This window comes from Eschrichtius robustus, chromosome 1 (genome assembly GCF_028021215.1).
Source record: "Eschrichtius robustus isolate mEscRob2 chromosome 1, mEscRob2.pri, whole genome shotgun sequence".
Lineage (NCBI taxonomy): Eukaryota > Metazoa > Chordata > Mammalia > Artiodactyla > Eschrichtiidae > Eschrichtius > Eschrichtius robustus.
The window spans coordinates 129,693,933-129,717,673 of NC_090824.1; the positions used below are offsets into that span (position 1 = coordinate 129,693,933).

Below are 23,741 nucleotides of genomic sequence, written 5' to 3' on the forward strand. Positions count from 1 at the left end.
ATATCCAAAATATAAAAGGAACTCAATACAACTCAATAGCAAAAAAACAAAAACCAAATCAACAACAACAACAAAAAACAACCCAGTTACAACAGCAGGCAAAGGATCTGACCAGACATTTTTCCAAAGAAAACATACAAATGGCCAACAGGTATATGAAAAGGCGCTCAACATCACAAATCATTGGGGAAATGCAAATCAGAACCACAGTGAGATATTTCCTCATTCCTGTTGAGATGGCTATTATTAAAAAATAAATAAATAAAAGATAATAAGGGTTGGTGAGGATGTGGAGAAAAGGAAACCCTGGTACACCGTTGGTGGGAATGTAAATTGGTACAGCTGTTATAGAAAACAGTATGGAGTTTCCTCAAAAAATTAAAAATAGAACTACTATATGATCCAGCAATTCCTCTTCTGGGTATATATCCAGAGGAAATGAATTCAGTATCTCAGAGAGCTATCTGCACTCCCCCATGTTCATTGTAGCATTATTCACAATAGCCAAGATATGGAAGTAACCTAAGTGTCCATCGACAGATGAACAGATAAAGAAGATGTGATGTAGATATACAGTGGAATATTATTCAACCTTAGAAAAGGATTTCCTGCCATTTGCAACAACATGGATGAAACTGGAGGACATTATGCTCAGTTAAATAAGTCAGACACAGAAAGAAAAAAAAACTGCATGATCTCACTTAGATGTGGAATTTAAAAAGCCAAATAAATACGTATAAGCAGAGAGCAGAATGGTGGTTACCAGGGGCAGGAAGGTGGGGAAATGAGGAGGTCATGGTAAAAGGGTACAGAGTTGCAGTTAATAGGATGAACAAGTCTAGAGATCTAATGCACAGTATGATGACTATAGTTAATAATACTGTATTGAATACTGGATGTTTACTAAGAGAGTAGATTTCAGGTGCTCTCACCACACACATACAAAATGGCAACTATTCGAGGAGATGAATGTATTAATTAGCTTGACCATAGTAATTGTTTCACTGTGTATAGATATATACCAAATCATCATGTTGTACACCTTAAGTATATACTATTATTATTAAAAAATAAAATAAAAAATTTTTTAAATGAGTGATTTCCCTGAGTTGCACCTGTTTTGGAACCATAGATGTCCAAATCAGAAAGGACCTTAAAGATCACTTGATTTATGCCCTCCATTTTTACATTTCCTGACACTGAGTACTGGAGGGCACATGATGTACTGAAGGTCACTTGAAAGAGTCACAATTCAAACCTTAGTCTCCAGGTCCCAGTTCAATGTTCTGACCATTCTTGACGTGTTGGCTGGTCCCTTGGGGCTGCTGGGCATGGGCACAGCCGGGGGACATCCTGATGGGGATATGGATCCTGTGTGAGAATCCTGCATCTTCACACCCCTCTGCTTACCTCCACCCCTTCCCTTTTTTCCTACTGATCCAGATACCTCTTGGGAGTTTGGCATGGCATCCAAAGATGGTAGAGATCTGACGTTTCCCTGGCCCTGCAGGGAGGCGGTCATGGACTCTGGCTTGCTGCTTTCCTTGGAGAAGGTTGTCTCCCAGGCACCAGGTCTCCTTTTTCGTGCCCTTTCCTTTGGTGTCATGTCCCTTCTGCATTTTCCCTCACGTCCCCTCCTCTCATTCATCCCCGCCCCCCACTCTCCCATCCCTCCCTCGTCCTCCCCAAGCCTCTTGTGCCTTTAAGTTCTGTTTGTGGAAACCTGGCCTCAGACTAGATCCTACATCCATCTTCAGTACCTGAGGGTACATCTCTCCCAGGGTCCCATCTCTCGAGGAACGGATGTTTTCATTTCACTTACTGAAATGACTTATCACCTTGCAGAGTATGATACTCTGCTCCCCAGTTGAAGAATTTCAACCTCTCTGAGGTGGGTTAGGGAGGCCAGCACGGCCTCAAGCCAGTCCAGAATGTTCACATATAGAGAAATAGGATCTGAGTGAAAATGGACCTCACACACCAGCCTGTCCCTTAACTCCAGCTCACAGCTCTGCCAGCTGACACCTTCCATGCCACACCCTGCAGGTGGCCAAGGACATAACCCAAGAGGGAAAATGAAAGAAGCACTTTAAAGTTTCTGTTAGCAAAACATTGGGAACCATCCCATGTACTGAGCAACAACTAACCTAAGCCATCTGCAGTTCTTCAGCATGAGGGAGTGCGATGGTGGGAACTAGCTCTCTGGACGTGCACGTGCTTGCCATGATTTTACCCATTCCAGTGGATTTATTTTTATGATTATTTTAAAAAATGATATCTTTTTCAGATTATAAAGACGATATGTGTTCATTCTGGACCATCCTTTGTGTTTTTCTGCTTTTCCTTTCACTTTTTTTTTTTTCCCTATGAGTGTATTGAAGTATATCCTACATTTTGCATTTATTATTATAACATTGTATCAGGAGCATTTTCTCATGGTATTATTTATACCATATTTCATTGATTACAATATTGCACATTTTGTGATTTCTGAAATTGGGATATATTTTCAATAGACAGCATGTCCTAGTTTATCACTACATGTTTTTCTTTCTCGGAAGAACGTGAAATAATGGTCAGTCCTACAATCAGTTGTGTTAGATTTGATGAAATATGGTATATGCTTCAAAAACACACTTTTCATGCTTGTATTATAATAGTCTGTCATATGAACATAAATATACTTGAGTTTATCAGCCTGTTACTATTGAACAGTTAGGTGGGTCCAACTTTCTACTTTTCAGAAACATCCTGATATGTAAAATGTGTCCACATTGCTCATTTTTTATTAGGGTGGACTCCAGAAATAGATAAAATTAATGAAGGTCTTAAAGGCTCTTGTTGTAGACACATGTGCGTGTTGACAAGAACCAAAAGTGAATATAGAGGGACCAGTCTCTTCCTGAAGGGTTGAGAACAGATTTGGAATTGCAAGCCCTTCCTTGGAGTCTTAACAGCCAATGAAGCATAATTCCATAAATTTTTATTTTACACCGACTTAGAGAATGAACTTACGGTTACCGGGGGTGGGGAGGAAGGGTGGGGGGGATAGTTAGGGAGTTTGGGATTGACATGTACACACTGCTATATTTAAAACGGATAACCAACAAGGACCTACTGTATAGCACAGGGAACTCTGCTCAATATTATGTAACAACCTAAATGGGAAAATAATTTGAAAAAGAATAGATACATGTATATGTATAACTGAATCACTTTGCTGTACACCTGAAACTAACACAACATTGTAAATCAACTATACTCCAATATAAAATAAAAAGTTAAAAAAGAAAAACAAGGATTATCAAACCATATTAGGTATTTGGAAACCCGAATTAGTACATCCCTAGAGTTTATTGGGGCCTTAAAACTTACAAAGATGGCTGGTGCCTTGCAGTCTTTGGCAAAGCTCCTACTGTGTACCAGAAATCCAGAAGTTCTCAGTAAGCATTCTTTGCCCTCGCTGTCATCTTGAGTTGGCTCCAATGTCCAGTTGCTGCTCTTTCTGCTTTTTAACTGAAAATTGCTGTGACTTTAACTCTATCATTATTGATTTAGTTTGTTGTGGATTGTTTAGTGAACCACCAGTGTGCAGTACTTATTTGCATATTTGAAACCTATAATCTTTCATTTACCAATACATCTTAAAGCATCATCTGTGCCCACCTGCATTGGAATCTCTTAGGTGCTTATTCAAATGCAGATTCCTAGACTCTCATCCAGACCTTCTGAATCAGAATTTCTGGGAGCGGACCTCAGAGTAAGTATCTCTGTGCTAGCGAGACCCTCTGAACGCGTCTCCAGTGTGTTTGCATGGTGGTTCAAAAAGGAATCTTCCGGATCCTTATTGCTAAAGCAGCTGTACCTGTAATTCCCCAGTTCTGCTTACATAGAGATGACTGCACGTGGATTTATACTACTTAAATACCCTGCAAGACAAAGGGTGCTGTTTTATGACATAAAATTGTGCATGGCCTCTTTTAGGAAGTACGTAGTAGGTGATGATTCATTATGTCTCTCTCTTATCCTCTGTTATCTCCATGTTGTTTTCCCACTGATGTGTGGGTGTGGGTAGGTGAGGGGCCTCTGGGGTAGCCAAGAGCAGGGAGCCCAAGACCCCAAGGAGCAAAATAGACCCTGACGGTGGCAGTGCCTGCTAGAGAAACTCATTTAAGGAAGGAACATGGCGACCAAGACAAGGAGGGGTCCTGGATGACTCTCCACGGGCCACAGGGAGAAACAGCCAAGCCCAGGAGTCAAGGATGTGGCTGGAGGCTGCACTGGAAAGTGGCTGGGAGGATTTCAGGACATCCCCGGGGCCCTCTGAGGACAGCCTTCTTCTCCACCCCTGCACCGTGCGCTGGGGGAGGGGCTGGTTCCAGGGCCCCAGTGAGCCCTTTATCCACTGCCCTCAGCTCTGACTGGAGCACATTGTGTCCTGGCTGCGCCCCTCACAGCCTCTTAGTGACGGGCCTGTTGTCCAAGATGGGCCCGCGGCTGGTCCAGGCCTGTGCCCATGTATTATGCATCAGCAGCTCAGACAAAGCTTCTGTGTGTGGGAGCCGGGTGGGATGGGGGCTTGCCCCCTGCAGAGTCCTGTTTACCAGGCACTGCATGCCCAGAGGATGGGATGGCGGGCGTGCTGCGTGCAGGAGATGGGCTCTGCAGCGGGGCCTCTGAGCGGAGAGGGAGGTGAGACGTCGTGGACACCACGGCCGGCCTTCCTGGCTGAAGCAGGATCGATGGCTCACTGCAAGTTCAGGGCAGTCAGGGAAACGGTCCCCCCTCCCTCCACCTCCCAGGGCTCCCAGACCTGCTCAGAATGCACTGTTTGGTCATTAACAGAGGCTCTCTGGCTAACCCTGGCTCCAGTCAGCCAGTAATTCCCTGGGGCACCTGTGGTGTGACCTGCGCGCCTTAGGCACCCAAGAGACGGGACTAATGGGGACCTTTCTAATCAGGGTGGACAGAAAGTCAGTCATCCCCCCAGACGGGGAGCCTCTTGAGGGGTGCAGGCGGGTCCTGCTCCTCTGGAGCCCCTAACTTGGGGACCTGGTACGGGGCAACCATACAGTAGATGTTTGTGGAATGAGAAAGGGTCGCAAAGTAGATGTTTGTGGAATGAGAAAGGGTCACAAAGTAGATGTTTGTGGAATGAGAAAGGGTTTCTGAGACTTTGTAATGGACCCATTCCTGAGCTAGAGGCTGTGGTCAGGCTCAGAGGAGCAGGAGAAGGAAGATGGATAGCCTCCCCTCCTAGATGCTTCCTGCCTGATGGAAGACAGACTTCCCCCAGAGGAGGAGGGCGGAGGAGGCTGCCATTTATAGAGCCCCTTCTGCAGGCCAGACCTGCCGGTGGTTGACACGCAGGCTCGCTCCCTCCACCCAGCAGCCCTGGCCAGCAAACCCTTTTCTCCCTTCTGTGCTGGAAGAACCCTTTTTCCACTGCCCTGCCCTCTGCCTGGAGCGCATTGTGTCCTGCCTTGGGTTGGTTGAGCATCGTGCCCTGGTGTAGATTGCCCAAGGACTGACTCTACAGCTTGTGCTTCGGTACCGAACAGTGTAATCGTGGGCCTAACTGAGTTGCTGCTGGGGACGTGACTAATCAGAATTATCTCAGGGACCTTTCAAAATAATATTCATGCCTCTTCTCTACCATCCCAGATTCTGATATACATTTATCAGGAGGAGGAGAGTTAAGAGTCTTGGGCAGGATGCATGTAGCTTGAAAAAGCTCTCGGTTGTCCTAGTTCCTTCTCAGACAGGCATGTAGCCTTATTTTCAGTGTTATTCATAGGTTTCAGAATTTTACTGTGACTCCTACAGAAGGGAAGTCTTTGTTCAAGGTCACCCAGCCCCCACCAGGGTCTCTTGCTGCCTGGCCTGCTGGCCTTTCTGCCATGCCACACTCCCTTGAAAGCCAGTGGCTGCCCTGGATCCAGATTCAAATGCCTGCTGGGTGCTGTGAGCAATTGTACAAATCTTCCAGACCACAGCCTGAGTGATTCTGACAGGCTGTGAGTGCAGCTGTTGGCGTGTGGGCCCCAACACGCACAGGGAGTCCCACACCGCAGTCTTCAGTGAGAGCCCTGGGTGCCTGGACCCAGTGTCACCCAGCGGCCCAAGATCGGGGTCTTACCTCCTGGGCGCTCGTGGTCTCGGGGGAAAGACAGGCCGGCACGCAAGGAGTGATGACACGGCGTGCTGAAGTGCGCTCAGTTCTGGAACTAAACTCACACAGGTAGACTAATTCCAACCGCGTGGATCTGAGAAGACTTTGGAATTGGGGTTTTGAAAGGAGGAGGTGGGGAAGGCAAGTCTGAGGGGAGAGCGCTGTGTGTGTGTGTGCGTGTGTGCACACACACACATGTATACATGAAAGTGTGTGCTTACGTGTGTGTGTGTGTGTTCATTCTCAGCAAACCCTGTGATCCCAGGTGACAGGGGATGGACAAAACGGATGGCTCCGTTGATGGACAAAAGGGTTAACGAGGTAAAGAAACAGAATCCAATCCATGAAGGATTTTGAGTGTTTTCTGGGGCTTGGACTTTCTTCTCTTGGTGTAGGACATTGAAGGTGTTAGAGCAGGAGAAGATATGGTCAGAGGTGTTTTGTTTTTGTTTGGAAGAAATCTCTGAGGATGGAATAAAGGGTTTCGAGGAAGAGGGAAGAAGGGCAGGAGCTAAAGTTTATACACGCTTACCAGGTTCTTAACTTACCTCGTCTCCTTTCATTCTCCCAAGAATCATGAAGTGGAGCAGTAATTGTGGTTACCAGATGAGAATCCACAGCCCTGAGGGGTTAATAAAATGGCCCAGGAATTGTTGGGATTGAGTAACAGCCGGGTCTATTTGCCTCCAAGTCCATGCTTTCCAAAGACATCGGCTCCCTCTGGCTCTACAGAGCAGGACAGGGTGCTGTCCTGGCACAGGTGGCCCGAGGGGACTGGCAGCTGGGGATGGGCCGGAACGCAGGGGCAGCGCGGGAAGAGAGGGGCATGTCGGCCACCGCAGCCTCTTGCCTCTGCAGATCGTGCAGTTGGGCCTGACATCGCCTCTCACTCTTGAAAGGGACCTTCTGTGTTTTTCCAAACATCTTTCTGTTGAACACATCATTTGTCCTCTCTTCATTCTTGGTCTGGGAACCAAGGGACTTGTCTAGTCCCAGCTCTGCCCCTAGTCTGCTGTGTGACTTTGAGAAAGTCACTTGCCCTCACTGAGCCTCCATGCTCTCACCTGTGAAATGTATGTGTATGTGCATGTCTGTAACTATGTGTGTGTGTGCGTGTGAGTGTGAGTATGTGCATGCATGTGTATGTGGATAAGCATGTGCTTGTGTGTGTTCTTTCTCAGCAAACTTGATGTGAAGAGCAGGACCAGATCAACCCTAGGCCTTTCCTCACTGCGTTCTCTCCCTGTGGGATGGGTGGTGCTGGCATCATCACTCCCATCTTATAGAAGATGAAAATGGAGTCTTGTGAGGGGGTCCTGGGTAAGCAGGGACTAAGCCACACTGTTCTTTTCCCAGCATCCTCGATTTTGAAATCCCCGCTGGGTAACTGCAATCCTGCTGGATGGACCCTGTGCCTGAATGGGGCCCCCAGAAATTGTGGCTGAACATGGGGGTTTACAGTTGAATCTCAGGCACCTGGAATGCCCCAGTAAACGCACTGTTCTGGATTACTAGATTTTCAGTTCGCTTCAGTTGGTGTTTACTGAGTACCTATTATGTGCCAGGCTCTGTGCTAACTGCTGGGGACACAGAGGTAAACCTGACTTGGTCCCTGCCCTCCACGAACCCACAGATAGTGCTGCGGCTTCCAGACATTTTTTGGCTGTGACTTCTAGTAAGAAAATCATTTTGTGTTGTGACCAAGCACATATACACACATGTATGTTATATATACAAAACTAAATACAAAGTCATGCCATGCATGCTGATATTTTCTAGTCTTCTCTTCTCTTTTTTTTTTTTTTGTGACAGTAGCAATCTACCACTTGGATTCTATAACCTACTAGTAGGAGGTAACCCTCCAGGGTGAGAAACGCAGCTGAGTGTTGCACATAATGCATGTATTGTATTGCATATAAATTATGTGCTGTGGGAAAAGAGAGCAAGGAATGGGTTCTTTTGATTGGGAAAATCAGGGGAAGCCCCTGGTTCAAGTGGCACTTGAGCTGTATCTGGATGAATGATAGGATTTCAGTCAACAAAGAAAGGGGAAAGGCAGCCAGAGTGAAGCCACAACAAGAGCACAGGCCAGGAGATACGAGAGGGCCCTGCAGAAGAGCTAACGGCATGTGAGCAGTGCCTTTCCAGGGTCATCACATTCAGTTCTCAGAATTACCCCATGAGACAGAGCTCTTTATGTCTTCATGTTAAGGATGAGGAAATTGAGGCTGAGGGAATTTATGTATCTTGCCTGGGGTTACATGGCTTCTAAGTGGTAGAGCCAAGATTTGACTCGGGCAGTTTCACTGAGATCCAAATATGAGGTTCCCAGAGATTTGACCCTAAAAGTACTTTGGGACTAGTTCATGGGGATGCATGAATACAAGCCTGAAATTTTAAAATTTCATTCCGGAGGTAAGAGGAAAACATACATTTTTGAGAAAGGGAAGTGATCTGATCAAAGTTGTATTTGGGGGAAGAGCACAGTGGCATCAGTACAGGAGATGGGCTCAAAGAGAGGCAAGGACACCTGTCAGGAGAAGGGAGCAGCATTCTTTCTGCCTAGGTCAGCAGCCTCAGAGACCAGCACATCATATTTATCTCAGGGATGCAGATGAGGACATTGCTTATATATACCATGCTGATGAGAATGAAAGGAGAATGAATCATGTTTCCATTTTTACTTTGGCTTCTAGGAAGCTCAGAGCTCCAATCTGTGGTACTCTTCCAGGGAGCATCCAAGAATTCCAGTAAGCCTTTTATGTATTCATTTTGCCTTGCCTTAGTTCTCCTACCCTGACTTTCCTATAATCTGAGTTTTGTCACCTACTTAATTTTTCATCCCACTATAATATATGCATTTAGGTGTAATGCCTTAGAGCAAACTTTAAACAAAATACAAGTAAAGCACACAGAAGCAACTGGAAAACAGTTTTTCACAAACAAGATTGGAATCTTCTGGAAAGTAGGGATTATCTTACCATCTCCTAGGGCTTCTGTTCCAGGGTTGGGTGCCAGGTGGGTGCATCACACAGATGTAAACCTTGGGCTGTTGGAGCTGGAAAGAGCCTGAAGGATCCTCTCTCTGTGTTTCTTAAAGAATGGACATGGACCACTAGTGGTGCACAAAATGGTTTCAGTGGGACCTGGATGAACATGGTTTGGTTTAATTGTCACATATTTATGTAATGTGTATTAGAAACAAATGTAGTTAACACATCAAACCAGTTTTGTCATGTATAAAGTTGCTTAGAATGAGGCTCAAGCAGATGCTCAAATTTTAGAAGGAGTCAATTTAAACAAAATTTTAAAATAAATATGGTTCAGGTGATTTGTAGAGATGGTGAAAACGTGTTGACAGGGGTACACAAATTATGAAGTTTGGAAAACACTGATTCAGCTGAACCCCCCATCTGACAAGTGATGAAGCCGAGGCCCAGAGAGGACCTTGCCTTTGGGTCTTGTAGGAGATTTGAAGCCACAGGAGTGAAGAGAGCCTTCCCCTTCCAACCTCATCTGGCCCCGCATCTTGGTTTTGAATCATTTTTATATTTCCAAAGTGCCTTCCGTCTTTTGCTCGCTCATCCCCTTTTACCCCAGCCCTATAGGGCAGATGTACCAGGGGTGGTTTATCCCGTTTTGCAGATGAGCAAACTGAGGCCCAGAGATGGGGTGGGCCTGCCATCACCCAGCCAGCTGTGGCAGGACCAGGGTTAGAGGATTTCCAGGTCATCCTGCCGTGTGTGTCAGGCAAGGTCGGGTGGGGAGCCAGTTTCTGTGATGAAATCCCCCAGCAAATGGTAGAAAGTCAGCTGGGTGAAAGCAAGGCAGTCTACTGGCCGGGCTCCACTTAGGAGCAGTGTGAACGGTACATCCCGATGCCACGCCGTCCACTTCTGGGAAGTTACTGCTTTCTGAACGAGCCGCAGATGTTCTTCTCGCCTGCTTACTAATGGGCTTGTTACTCAGCTCCATGTGGATGGATTATATCAGCAGTGAAAAGTCTCCACTATATGACCACTGCTAACCCTGCCGGTGCCCTGTGTGGGGACCTTCCTGGCCGTTAGTAATGAAACCACAGTGTTGACTGGGCGTCTTTGCAGTGCCAGGCCCTGCGCTCACAGATGGACTTGCGCATTGAATCAGCCACTGCCCCGGCCCCAAGGGACTCACAGTCTGGCAAGGGAGGCAGACACGTAAACAACGAGGCAGAGAACACTGCAGTAAGTACTGGAATGGAGGACTGGAGCAAGTGTTATAGAGGGAGCACGGAGGAGGGATGATCAGAGAGGGATCAAAGAGGCTTTGCCGAGCAGGAGAATAAGGTTTGCCAGGAGAAGAGAAGGCATTCCTGATAAGGCAGAGGCCCAGAGGTGACCAGGAAGGGTCCAGTTTGTGATGTATGGTTGAGGAAGGCAGTAATAGAGATGAATTACAAAGGTGGGTTGGAACCATTCGCAGGCTGGGGTCCATGTGCTGCTCATGCCCCAGCAGGAGTCCACTGCTGGCTGGGGTTCCACACTTGCATGAACCTGGAGACCAGTGCATGTGCACTTGAGGTGAAAATGTGCCTTTGGCTTCATGACCTACCTTCCCAATGGGCAGGTTGCTCAGTTGGCCCTGCCATCAAGGTTGGGATGTCAGCTGCGCTGGAATCAGCCTTGTGAGAACCAGTTGAATTTGCTTTGGTTTGGTTGTTGGTTTGTGTTAGGAAGGCAGTGTGGCTCAAGAGGACAGGCTTTGGAGCAAGACAGAGCTGAGCTTTGCACCCAGCTCCCGCCAACCATGTGACCTTGGGCAAGTCATTTTACTTTCTGATTCTTGGTTTTTCATCTTTAAAATGGGGATAATGAGTCCTTCCTCTTAGGAGTGAGAATTGAATGAGACCAGGTCGGCGGCAAACTTGGCCAAAGCCTGGTTTTCAGTGAGTGCTTAGTACTTCAGCTGCTGCCGTTGTTAGTGATGATGGTGACAACTGCTCGGTGAGTGGCTGTGTGTGCCAAGTGGAGTAAGTGTGTGTGGACGTGAGTGTGGTTTGAGGCCATGCATCTGGGTGGAGTCTGTGACCACAGCATGAGGATGCCAGGGCTGGTTTTACATTCACTTGAATGTGAATTGGCTAGAGAAGGTAGTTGGTGGCTGAAGGATTTGGGATGGAATGCATGAGCATAAGTTGGAAGGACTCTCGAGGTGTCATCCAGTTCAACCTGAACCTGATGTGTGAGTCCCATCTCTGACACCTGTGCCAAGTGACCTTCCAGTTTAATTGCCTCCAGTGATGGGGAACTCAGCACTTCCCAACATGACCCATTCTGTCATTGGACATCACCGACTACTCATTAGAAACAAAAGCAGCTCGTCCCTATGGAGTACCTTCAGAGTCACAGGATACATCCCCATACTTCATTCATTCATTCATTCATTCATTCATATTTGCTAAGCACCTAATATTTCCAGGCACTATTCTAAATCCTGGGGATGCATCAGGGGAACAAAGCAGACTCAGGCTCTGTCCTCATGGAATTTTCAGTTTTACCTTACCTCATAATACCCCTGTGAGGTTGGCAGGGCAGGGTTTAGAATTATTCCCATTTCACAGACTGAGAAACTGAGGATGGTGGTGGTAATGGTGACAGTTAAAATTTATAGAGGCCTAGAACGTGTCAGATGCTTTTTATATTTTATGGAATCTAATCTTCACATCAACTCTACGAGGTAAACACTATTAATGACATCCCCATTTTATAGATGAGGAAACTGAGGCTCAGAGAAGTGATGTTACTTGCTTAGGGTCATGCAGCAAGGATATGGCTCAATTCTTTTCACCTTCACCCTGTGCCTCTGGAATTGAAGCCCCAAGACTTTCCAGAGTGGCAGAGCTGGGGTGAGAACTGAAGCAGCTAGACAGAGACTATGGGCCCTTTGCAGCACTGTTGGAAGGTCACGTGGGAATGCTGGCAGTATCCAACATGTGCAAGCTGCCAGGAATGACCTCCAGCCTTTCCCACTCATTGCCCTGTTTATCCCGCCTCCTCAGTTCCACCCCGACCCCTCCTAAAGAAACAGAAGTGGGTGAGGCCATCTTGGACAATGTCCAGGAGTCATCTTGGGCATCCTGGTGGGAGAGGCCAAGGGCAGCCTTCAGCTTCCTTTGCTCTGGAGATCCTGCAGGGCTTCTCCATGCCAGCACCCAGGCTCCTGATGCTCCCGGGAGCGGCAGATACAGGCAGCTAGGGCCGGGTGTGATCACTGCTTGCTGGATCACAGCTCCTGTGATAACCCACAGCTCCTGGGTAACTCCGGTTTGTGCCACTTGCTAGGAATGAGATTGGAGATGGGCACCTTGAGCAGTCCACCCCCTCAGCATCATTTCAGCAGCCGCTCTGAGCCTGGGCATAGGGAACACAGACAGGTTTATTGACAGCTGGATTGAGAGGAAACCCTTTCTGTTTCCTCCCTCTCTGCTCAGCCCTCCTCAGTTCATCCTCCAGTGGGAAGGAGGATTTCGAGCCAGAGGGACAGAGGGATGGAAAGAGAGGAGAGCTGGACTCAAAGCACCAGGGTCACAGGTCCTGCCCCTGCCCCATCTTGGCAGGCAACCTAACCTCTCTGTTTCCTCATCTAATAAATGGGGATAAATCAAGCCAGCCAGCTGCCTGGATTAGATGAGGTCATCCATGTCAGGGCGTTCTGTAAGCTTGAAGCATCCTGCTGAGGTTGGATATTAGAATCAGCAGTGAACACAATTACTAACACAAATAATAATAATGATGCGCAGAGCATCAGTGTCTTTGAAAGGTACCATTCATTGTTTTCCCCAGCCTGGAACTCATACTGGGAACTACTGTCTGTAGGGCCTAAAACCAATATATGATGTATCTCAAATATTATATGCTGAACTCACCTGAGGGACTTTGTAAACATCAGAGTGGCAGGTTCCTGGGGTCTAACTTCAGAGATTGTAATTCAGTGGCTCTTAGTTTGGGCCAAGAGTCTCTTGTTTTTAGCTCCAGTGCCAGTGGCGGAAAGCTACACTTGTCCAAAGTGGGGACATTACAGGACAAGTGGGGACAAGCGGCAGCATTCCCAGGGACCCTTTCTCCATGCTACACTACAAGGCTCCTTGCAGTGGGTATGCAGAGAACGTCACCGCAGGGGCAAAGGGACCCAGGTCTGCTTGGTCCACCAAACAGGGCTTAGGAATCTCTCACTGGAAACTTTCTTTTATGCAAGTTTCTGTATTGAGACAGAACAAAAATTCCTTTCGGTAATTTTTTTAAAGGCCAGGTTTGTTGAGGTATGATTTACAGCAGTAATAGTCATCCTTTTTAGTGTACAGTTCTGTGCATTTCAACAGCTGCATACAGCGTGTAACCACCATCAAAATCATGATAGCATGTTGCCGTCACCCCCCTACAAAATTCTCTTCTGCCCTTTTGTAGTCAGCTCCTCCTAGGACCCAGCGCCTGGCCATGCCACCAATCTGTTTTCTGTCTTTATAGTTTTGTCTTTTCTAGAATATCATATACGTGCATACCTTGGAGATATTGCTGTTCTGGACCACTGCAATAAAGCAAATATCACTGTAAAGCGAGCCACACAAAGTTTTGGGTTTCTCAGTGCATATAAATAAGTTATGTCTACACTATAGTGTAGTCTATACACACTTAATAGTGTGTAATATAGCATTATGTCTAAAAAACAATGTACATATCTTAATTGAAAAATACAAAACAAAAAAATTACAGTAGTAACATCAAAGATCACTGATTACAGGGACTTCCCCGGTGGTCCAGTGGTTAAGACTCTGCACTTCCAAGGCAGGGAGCAAGGGTTCGATCCCTGGTCGGGGAACTAGGATCCCACATGCTGCACAGCCCGGCCAAAAAATAAAAAATTTTTAAAAAGGGTCACTGATCACAGACCACCAAATACAATAATAATGAAAAAGTTTGAAATACTGCGAGAATTACCAAAATGGGACACAGAGACACAAAGTGAGCAAAGGATGTTGGAAAACTGGTGCCGATAGACCTGCTTGATGCAGGGTTGCCACGGCCCTTCAATTTGTAAAAAATGCAACATCTGCAAAGCGCAGTAAAGCGAGGTCTGACTACAAGTGGAATCACTCAGGCAGCCTTGTGTCTGGCTTGTTTCACACAACGTAATGTATTTGAGATTCATCCATGGCATTGGGGGTGTCAGTAGTTTGCTCCCTTTTATTGCTGAGTAGTAGTCCATGGTGTGGAGGTGCCACAGTGTATCCTCTTGGGGTAATTTAATTGTCCCCAGCTGTCGTCCAGAAATGCTGTCTAACAAGAAATGCAGTTTGTTTGATTCACGCATAGATCTTTCTGAACTGGCTGCTTCGAAAGTCAAAGTAGACTCATTCTTCAGCAGTTTTCTTTTAACTTTATTTATTTATTTTTTGGCTGCACCGGCTAGCATGCGGGATCCCAGTTCCCCGACCAGGGATCGAACCCATGTCCCCCACAGTGGAAGCATGGAGTCCTAACCTCTGGACCACCAGGGAATTCCCAGCAATATTTTTTTAATTACCTACAGCATGCCTCTACCAGGGCTCAGCGTTCAAGTGTCTACAAGACGCAGACAAGAACCATGATGAAGGAGGTGGCTTGGGCAGGACTGGGACAACCCACTTAGCCCCTGAAGGAGCAACAGTGGACATGTGGGCCCAGAGGGGCCAGATCTTCTGATTTCTGGTGTTTCAAGAAAAGCAAGAAATCCAGATTTTTTATGGGACATATCCTGATTTTTTTAATGTTGGCAACCAATTCAGAACATTTTGAATCACTGCGCTGGCCCTTGAGCCATACATCTGTGGGCCAGCTTGAGTCTGTGGATCTTGTGGCTTGTGCTGGCTAAGTGCTGGGGTTGCAGAGAGGAAGGATTCTTGCCCCAAGGTCATATACTAGTGGGAGAAACCAGACTTGTAGACCTACAAGTGTGGAAACTACACACTGGGCTAAGGGCTCCATGAGCCGTGTGAAAAGATGTTTTGAGAATACAGTACTGTACCTAGTCTCTAGGACTATGAGGAAAGGCTCCCCAGATGAGATGACCTTGAATGAGTAAGAGTTTGCCCACCAGGAGGGACAGACCATTCGGAAGGCTGAGCATGGGCAGGGGGTGTGGCATGGAAGAGGCTGGACCCTGCAGAGAATGGCTGGTCAGCGGGTCTGGGCAGGCACTTTGGGCACAGGGGTTGATTCATGATCCATTCCTTTCAAAGACTTGACCCTGAGATGCTGTATTTTCAAACCAGGAAGTTGGCACTGCCCCTGGATTGTTTTGCTCTTGGAACATACTCTATCAAAGGCCTAACTGGCCATTGTCCTGGAAGTCTGGCTGCACCCTTTGGAGGACAAGCTGTGGCCTCATTTCTGGCAGCTCACCCCTTTCCCTGGGAGGCCCAGGGCTCTAGGGCCCTCCGCCCTTCCCCACCAGATATGCTCGGCAGATCAAAGGTACACAAGGGCCCTGCAAGTAATACCATCAAAGCCCGTTCCTAGGAAGGGTGAAGACCAAATTGTACAAACATGTAAATAATGGGAAAAATAGCACCAATCCCCAGGGGGTTGGAATTATGTCATTACGCCTTAAGGATGGAAACACTGAGGGGGGAAGGTTCAGTGCCCCAAAGAAAGTCGAAAAACCTCTCGAGACTACTCCAGACTCACTCATATCCCAGCGCCTTCTCTGGCTGCAGGTAGGGGGCCTGGTGCCGTGACTGGGTTGAGTTTTGCTCTTTTGCTTCCCCTGGGCCCTTTGCGGGGGAGTGATGTGGACAAAAAGAAGACAGCAACCTGGATGATACAGATGCAGGACTGCCGGCCTTTGAGTGAGAGGACGAGGTAGCGAGATCTAGCCAGGGCCCTCGTGAGAATCACCGCCTTTAGAGCAGCGGCTCTTAGTTCTCACTGAGGGGGCCTCTTAAAAATACAGATGCCCAGATCCCATCATCAACATTCCATCTCCTTGGCTGGGGTGGCCCAGGCATCAATACTTATGAAAACAAGACCTCCCCAGGTGAATTTAAGGTGCTGCAAGGGCTGAGAACCACTGCTTCAGAGAGTGGCCCGGAGGTCTGATCAGAGGCTGGGGCTGTAACCCTAGCTTCCCAGCTGCCAGTCTCGCCGTGGAAGTTACAGATTTGAAGAGCAGGTAAGAGGTGCGTATCATCGAGCCCCTCAGCAATTACTCATGAGAGTGGTGAGGGCTCTGAGCACCGGCCCTGGAGCCAGACTCCTGGGTCTAACCTCCAGTCCCACCACTGCTGACTGTGGGACCTTAGCAAGCTACTTGCCTTCTCTCTGCCTCCATTCCCGCATCTGCAAAATGGGTACAATAACGTCAGCCTAAGAAGGATAATACTAAGTTAATTCACGTAAATTTCTTCTAACAGTGCCTGGCACATAGTAAGCACTGAATAAATGTTATTTGTTAAGTTACTTATTAATTTTTATTTTTGCTTGCTTATTTGTTTTGCTTTCATTTTGTATATTCATTATTATTTTTGCCCTGTGTGGGTTTCATATGGGAGATCTGGAGTTGACTAAGGCACCATCCTAACCCTCAGGGAATTTAGAGGCAAGATCTGAACACAGGAAAAGCAGTGCACCAGGGTGGAGCACCTTACTCTAAGTGCCTGCAAGCGCTGTGAAGGGACCCGCAGTGTGGACGGACACTAAGAAGAAAGAGCATGTTGGTGGGAAGGGCACAGGAACTGTGTGGGAGAGATGGGTGGGACTCCAGGACACAGAGAGAAGAGGCCAGGAGTCCCCTTGGGCCATTTTGGGGTTGGGAGGGGGAGGTAACCACGTGCCTGGGACGCGATGAGTCTGGCTGTAGCAGTTAGTGGGAGGGGAGACCCAGAGTGATGGTTTGGTGAGAGGCACCGGGGCAGGTCTGGTCATTGTTTTCAGGGCGGGATGGGATGACGTGAGCAGGAAGTGTGCAGGAGGTAGAGGGGCCTGGACAGACCCCCAGCCCGAGGGGATGACTGGGTGCTGGCCGAAGCCAGGGCGGGGAAGGAAAGGCGGCCCAGGGTGACACTGCCCTCCTCCTGGTGAGGCCGAGCCCTTGTTGTTGGGAACAGAGGCCGTCATCCCCCATGTCCCCCCCACATTCCCCCAGGCCCTCATGTTTTTCACCTCTCAGGCCAACTCGGGGTCTCACCAACCACACAGTCAGTTGCTCTGCAATGATGAGGCCACAGGAGAGAAAGGCCCCAAGCGGGCAGGAGCTGTGTCTTATTCATTCACTATTCAATTAACAAGCATTCATTAAGCCTCTACTGTACAAAAGGCCCTGCGGGGGATACAGATATTACAGACCTGGTCCCTGCTCCCCAGAAGCCTGTAGTCAAAGAGACATTTGGCCTCTTTGTGCTGTGAATCTAAAACAGTAGGCAAAATATGGGTGGGGCTGGGCTAGAAATATAAAGTGTTATAGGAGCAGAGGGGAAAGGGGTTGATCCGACTGGGAGATCTAGAAAGGCTTCCTGGAGGAAGGGGCATTTGCACTGGGCCTCAGAGATGGTCTTAGGCGTCTTAGTTATCATTTGCTGAGTTGGATCTTGCAGGGGCAGCTTGGTCTCCCTCCATCTGCTTCCCTATCCCACAGGCCCCTGGGCGCCCCCTGCTTACCCACACCGCCCAGCCTCCCCCTGTTGGAGCCAACTTGATTTGCTGTGTGTCTGAGGTACCACCAGTTGGATGAGGCTTGGTGCCGAGGGAGTTTATTCATCCTCTCCTTTGTACCCCGAATCTTCTCTCCCTGCCCCCATACTGGAAACCCAGCAGGAAACCTTCTCCAAAGAGTGCCAAGAATCCCACCCACCACCAAAACACAGCAACATCAGTGCTGGAGGGAGGGAGAAGAAGAAAAGGCAGCTTGATTTCGGTGGGCACTTTGCATATAGTAGTAATAATGATGATGAACATTCAACAATAATGCTACATTAGCATAATGACCGTATATTGAGTGCCTTCTGTGTGCCAAGCACTCTGCATGTGTTTTCTCATTTAGTTCCCACAATAGGCGTCGATGCCCCACAGCCTACTTGTTAAGCACACACCCAGTGGAGCTGGAAGACCTGGGTTTGAATCCCTGCTGTACCTCTTCCCGAGGTGACCTTGGGCAAGTTACTGAACCCCTGTACCTCAGTTTCCTCTCCTGCAATTAGGGGAAGATAATAGTACCTACCTCACTGGGGTGCTATGAGGATGAATTAATGTTGTGATATGCTTAGAACTACAGTACCTGGCACACAGCAAGTCCTACACATTTTCAAAAACATTAAAACCTGCGACATATCGCTTTACCCATGTTATAGACAAAGAAACAGGAACTGCTGAGTCAAAGGATTTTACAGTAGCTGCATGTATTGATCACATAGTATGTGTCAGATGATGATGTAAGCATTTTACATGCATTTTCTCACTTAATCCTCACATCAAACCCATGAGGAAGCACCACTATTATCTCCACTTGACCTGCAGACAAGGCCCTGAGAAGTAAAGCAACTTGTCCGTGACAGTAGCTTGTTAGTGGTAGAGAAGGGCCTCTAACCATGGTGGGATGCTAACACAAGGACCCCTGTGTCTCCAGGGACAGCTGTGTGATTCACCTCCAGGCAGGACAGGGAGGAATGAATTGGAACTGGGTGGCAGAGGTGCTATGACTTTAACTTGTGTTAGCAGAGGGGAGCCCTGCAGGGAGTGCTGAGTGAGCCATGGGATTGTGCTGGGGAGTACTGCACAATCTTGGTCTTGGTGTTCTGTAAAGTTGTTGCCCCCGGCACTGGGACGCTCCATAACGAAAAGTTCTAGAGTGGTCAGTGTCCGAGAATAGCACTTACGTCAGAAACACAGGAGGATGATTGGAGAGGATCCATGCATGGCCGCCACAGACAGTTGTGTGTGTTGTGCCCTGCACAAGGGCACCTGGCAAAGGAGCACCTGGGGCTGCAGTCCAGCCCGTGTTCCACTTATCAAGCTGTGGGCTCTAGCCTGGAGCTGTGTCTGCCCAGAAGAAGAGGCACCTTTGTCTATTCTCACCAAAGCGCCGTACAGACTGGGGTGGTCCTGACTCCATGGATTTTGTCAATAGAGAAACTGTATCTGCAGAGGTGAGACTGCAGAGGCCAGATGCTGCCAGTGGGTTGGCACTCAGGGAACCGGAGTGACCTGGGAGGCCTGAAGCAAAGAACCCATCCTGGGCCAGGACTGGGATGCAGTGATGTGTGTGAAAAGGTTCAGCACCCAGCAACTTCAAGGGCTTTGTGATGTGCTCACGAAGTGGACAGGGGACCAGCAGAAGGGTCAGTGACGGGAGCAGCCTCGGTGGGGATCGAATCAGGCACATTGGGATGGGGCTGAAGAAGAAGCTAATTGAGAACCCTGACCCTGTGACCGTGACCCCAACTCACAGTGGAATCAAGGAGCTTGGGCTCTTGAACCAGCTGTGTGTGTGTGTGTGTGTGTTTGTGTGTGTGTGTAACATGAGAGAAAGGAGAAGGTACTTCAGAAACCAAGAACCCCATAAGGACAATGGGAGGGTCCCCTGCTGAAGGCACCCCCGCCCTTTAGGAGCTGCTCGGCGTCTTTGTTTTGTCACCGCATTGCCATCATGTTGGAAGGGAAAGGCAGGGTGCTGGTGTTTGCTCATTACCCCCCAGGCACTGTGCCAGATGTTTAACATACATAACCTCATTTTCATCTTCACCCCTCTTCCTCATGGTTTCTGTAGTAATGACAGCATTCAGTGGAATAAAGAAAAAGAGGGGGGATGGGGGAAACCTCTTTTCAAGCCTTAACAGTGTTGCTGGGGAGGTGCCGTGTGGGGTGGTTGTGTAGCAACGGGCAGTATGAATCTGATTATCGCTTTTTTCCCCCAGCGGTCGTCATTATTAACCCCTGAGCTGTGCAACTTTTCCCACAAGTGCACAGAAGACAGAGGGGGCTGCATCAGCCCACCCAGAGGAACTCCACTGGGAGAGGAGAGAAAACCTGGAAAGGGAATGGAGGGACCTTGGTTTCCTTTGCCTTCTGGCAGGGGTGGGCGTGCCAGGCATGAGTGGGGCCGTGTGGTATCCAGGTCTCCTCATAATCTCTAGGTGCTTGGCTGTGGGAGCAGAGCCTCTGAGACATGGAGACCTCATGGAGGCCGGTCACTGGCAATGGCCAAAGACCGAGACATCTGCTACCCCTGCCCTTTCTGCTTCATCTGTATCAGCTGGGATGCTTTTGGCTGTAAGTAACAAAAGTCAATCAAGAATGACTCAAGCTGTAGGCATATTTACGATTTATTGAACAAGAGGCCTGGAGGGAGGAGGTCTAGGGTTGGTTTTGTGGCTCAGCAGTGTCATTAAGAACTCAGGCTTTTTCTATTCTTCTGGTCTGCCTCTTCATCATGTTAGCTTTTGATCATGGGCTTGTCACCTCATGGGTCCAAGATGGCTGCCACAGCTCCAGGCTTTACATTCTCAAATGCAAACAAAGGCTGGAAGCAGTGTATCAGCCAGTTTGTCAAGAAAGTTTTTCTTATGTCTCTCTTCTTTTATTAATGAGAAGAAAACTTTCCCAGAAGTCCCCCACAAAACTGGGTCATAGGGTCTCTCCTAAGTGTGAGGGATGCTGGGACAGTGAGTATCCCTCCTGTAGTGGAGGTGGGTGGAAAGGGGTGGGGATGGCTGGTATGTAGCCAGTCAGGAGCATCTGCCACACCTCCCTTTTCCAAGCACTTGTCCCATTGCTCCCAGGGAACACCCAGATGGCAGAGTCACGGAACGGTTAAAGTTGTGCTTGGCTCCCTCCCTCCAGCCCCTCAAAAGCCAGTCACTTACCCGACAATTGGCTATTGACTGTATGTGCAGGACTCTCTGAAAGAGACCAAGAGGCTGGAAACTGCCCAGAGAAGTAGGTATTGTTTTTCTCCATTTTTACAGTTGAGAATGCAAGTTCTGAAAAGCTAATGAACTTGTCCAAAGTATGGTACGTCCCTAGTAAGCGGTGGTACTAGGATTTAAACCCAGGTCTGTCTGATTTTAGAGTTCCTCCTCTTTCCAGCCTTCAAAGCTGGCATGGGGGCCCAGCTTACAGCCTTCTTTTTGCATGTAAAGAGAACAGATCAGACCATGAAGTGTACACCAAGAGCCCACTGGGAGCTGCAGCTAGGAAATGCTGCAGGTGCTGAGGAAGGGCGAGTCCCCGGGAGACAGGGTGGTCAGAGACCCACTGGAGTCAATTCATTAGCCTCTTGACACCACCAACCACACCAGAGAAAGTCCTGACGCACCCTTGCAAGGGGAGTCGCTTCTCTTGAGCTGCCAGGGACGAGACACTTCCACTTGCCAGTGTAGACACTTGTCAGTGTAGACACTTGTCAGTGTAGACTGGTGTCTGGAATGGCTGAGGGCAGCTGCCCTAGGAGGGCCCCATGTTGTCCCTCTGCATTGCTGGAGTGAGATCTCTGTTGGTTGCTAGAAACAGACTCTCTCTGTTGACCGTTACTAATGGAAGACAAGAGAGTGACCAGCAGGCAGGCTCCCCAGCTCCCAGGACAGCCACAAGACCTGGCATCAGAAGCCTGGGATGACGTTTCAGAGCTACAAGTGCACGGGATCCCCCTGGTTATCTTGTTGTCTGCTCAAGCCTGGCCTCTGTGGTTGTGATGGGAGCTCTCTCACTCTGCCTCCTGCTTCTGAGGCCACTTCTTCATTGTGAAGGGACTCGCAGGCAACCCCGCCCCCGCATTGCATAACTCCAGGGGGCGCCATTCACTTGGTCAAGCTGCGCAGTGCACAGCTTTCATGGCTTTACGTGGCGGCCCTGACAACTTGGGTGAGCAAAGGAGATACAGAGTCTTTTTTTTTTTAAATTGAGGCATGGTTGATTTACAGTGTGTTAGTTTCAGGTGTACAGAAAAGTGATTCAGTTACACACACGCACACACATATATTCTTTTTCAGATTCTTTTCCATTATAGGTTATTGTAAGATACTGAATATAGTTCCCTGTGCTATATAGTAGGTCCTCGTTGTTTATTTTATATATAGCAGTGTGTAAGAAGATACAGCTTCTTTATTTTCTCTAAAGCTGATCTGATCTCATTTAGGAGCCCTACCTCGAAGGGTCACAGTGATAAAACACATTCATTCCTGTCCAGTGGAGTTGATCTGATTCAGTGATTTACACAGTCTTGTGATGTAAAGACTCAGCCTCTTTGGGCTAATTTGGCTTCTGCTTGAGTGACTCCAAAGGCTCATCTTTCAGAGCTCCTCCTCTTCTGGCTCTTTTGTAAAATGGCATCTGGGGATGTAGACAGCCGGGGTGTCAGGGAGAGGGAGACCTCTGGCTCTGCACCAGTCCTCAGACATGTCCTAGCTGATGTCCACTGAGGTGTGGCTGGTCTGTCCCATCCCAGGGCGTTCTTTGGGTATCTGCCACTGAAGTCTGCTGTGGACAAACTCATGGTCCATTTTCCCTTGGCCCTGATGGCAGGGTCCATCCCCCGCTGGGCCTTTGTCTCACTATCCATCTTGCCCCAGGCCTGTCTTCCCCACAGCCTCTGCTGCAGTGCGCTTGCCTCTCACCGTGGCAAACTGCTGGTGGCCTGCGGCTCTTAGATCTTCCAGGTCCTCCTCTGGGATGTGTGGGGCATGACTGCTGGGTTCTCTCCACCAGCCAAGGGCTGAAGAAGGCTCAAGAGTGCGTGCCCGGTCCTCTCTGTCTGACCATTCCCCTTGGCCATCTTAATTCTGAGAGGCCACCTCTTATTTGGCCCAGGGCCATCCTGAGTAGTGGTCTCTCTCCTTCTAGAATCCCAGTCAAGAAGTTGGAGAGAAACGCCTCTACCCTCTGCCCTCGGCACCACCCTCATCCTACTGAGCGCCACCCCACTGAGATTCTGGCCCAGAGTATGGAAAATCAGGGCACACGTCTGAACCTGCACTTCCCTCTCTGTCTCCTTCCCATTCTCAGTCTTTCCGTCTGCAAGGAGTGGGCTTTCCCCTCCCTCTGGTGTCTGACCAGGACTTCTCTGCTATCTGGTCAGCCAGGTGACATCCTTCATTTGCTATCAGGGGGAGATGGGAGTCAAGAAAAGCCTCTCAAGTCTGACTCTTAAGACTGTTGTGTAGCTGCAAATCCCATACGGGATGTCAGAAAACCTGAATTGTTCAGATTCCTGCTTGAACAGTCCTAACCCTTTCTGGGTGAACAGGTGCCGTTAAGAGGAAGAGAGGGAAGGTCCATGGTTAGAAAGTGCTAAAGAGTAAAAAGCACAGCAACACATCTAGAAAGTAAAAATGATCCTCTTCACACTTCTCTCTGCCCTCCTCTCCATGCCCTTCTCTCTGTTACCAACCACAGCCTCACATAGCTCACATTTAAACCCCAAGCCCGTCACCACTGAGTGTGGGTCCCTTCTACTGGGCAGAGCTCTGGAGCTGAGCTGGAGGTCCCCTGGGGACACAACACAGCCACCTAGAAGGAGGCTGTGTCCCTTGTGAGTTTGGGGAACAGAGGCTGTGCTTAGGGGTATT

At 48.4% G+C, this 23,741-nt stretch overlaps 1 protein-coding gene across 3 annotated transcripts in view; it reads left to right on the forward strand.

Annotated features, from left to right (window-relative positions):
- Positions 1 to 23,741, forward strand: part of CORO2B (coronin 2B) — a 140,406-nt gene that overhangs the window by 32,080 nt on the left and 84,585 nt on the right. The window contains exon 1 of one of the 3 annotated variants that reach the window (XM_068554546.1): positions 10,379 to 10,395. The exons of the other annotated variants lie outside the window; for them this stretch is intronic. The gene's annotated coding sequence lies outside the window, so the exon portion shown is untranslated. Of the gene's footprint in view, positions 1 to 10,378; positions 10,396 to 23,741 lie in introns of those variants that run through there. 3 annotated transcript variants of the gene reach the window in all.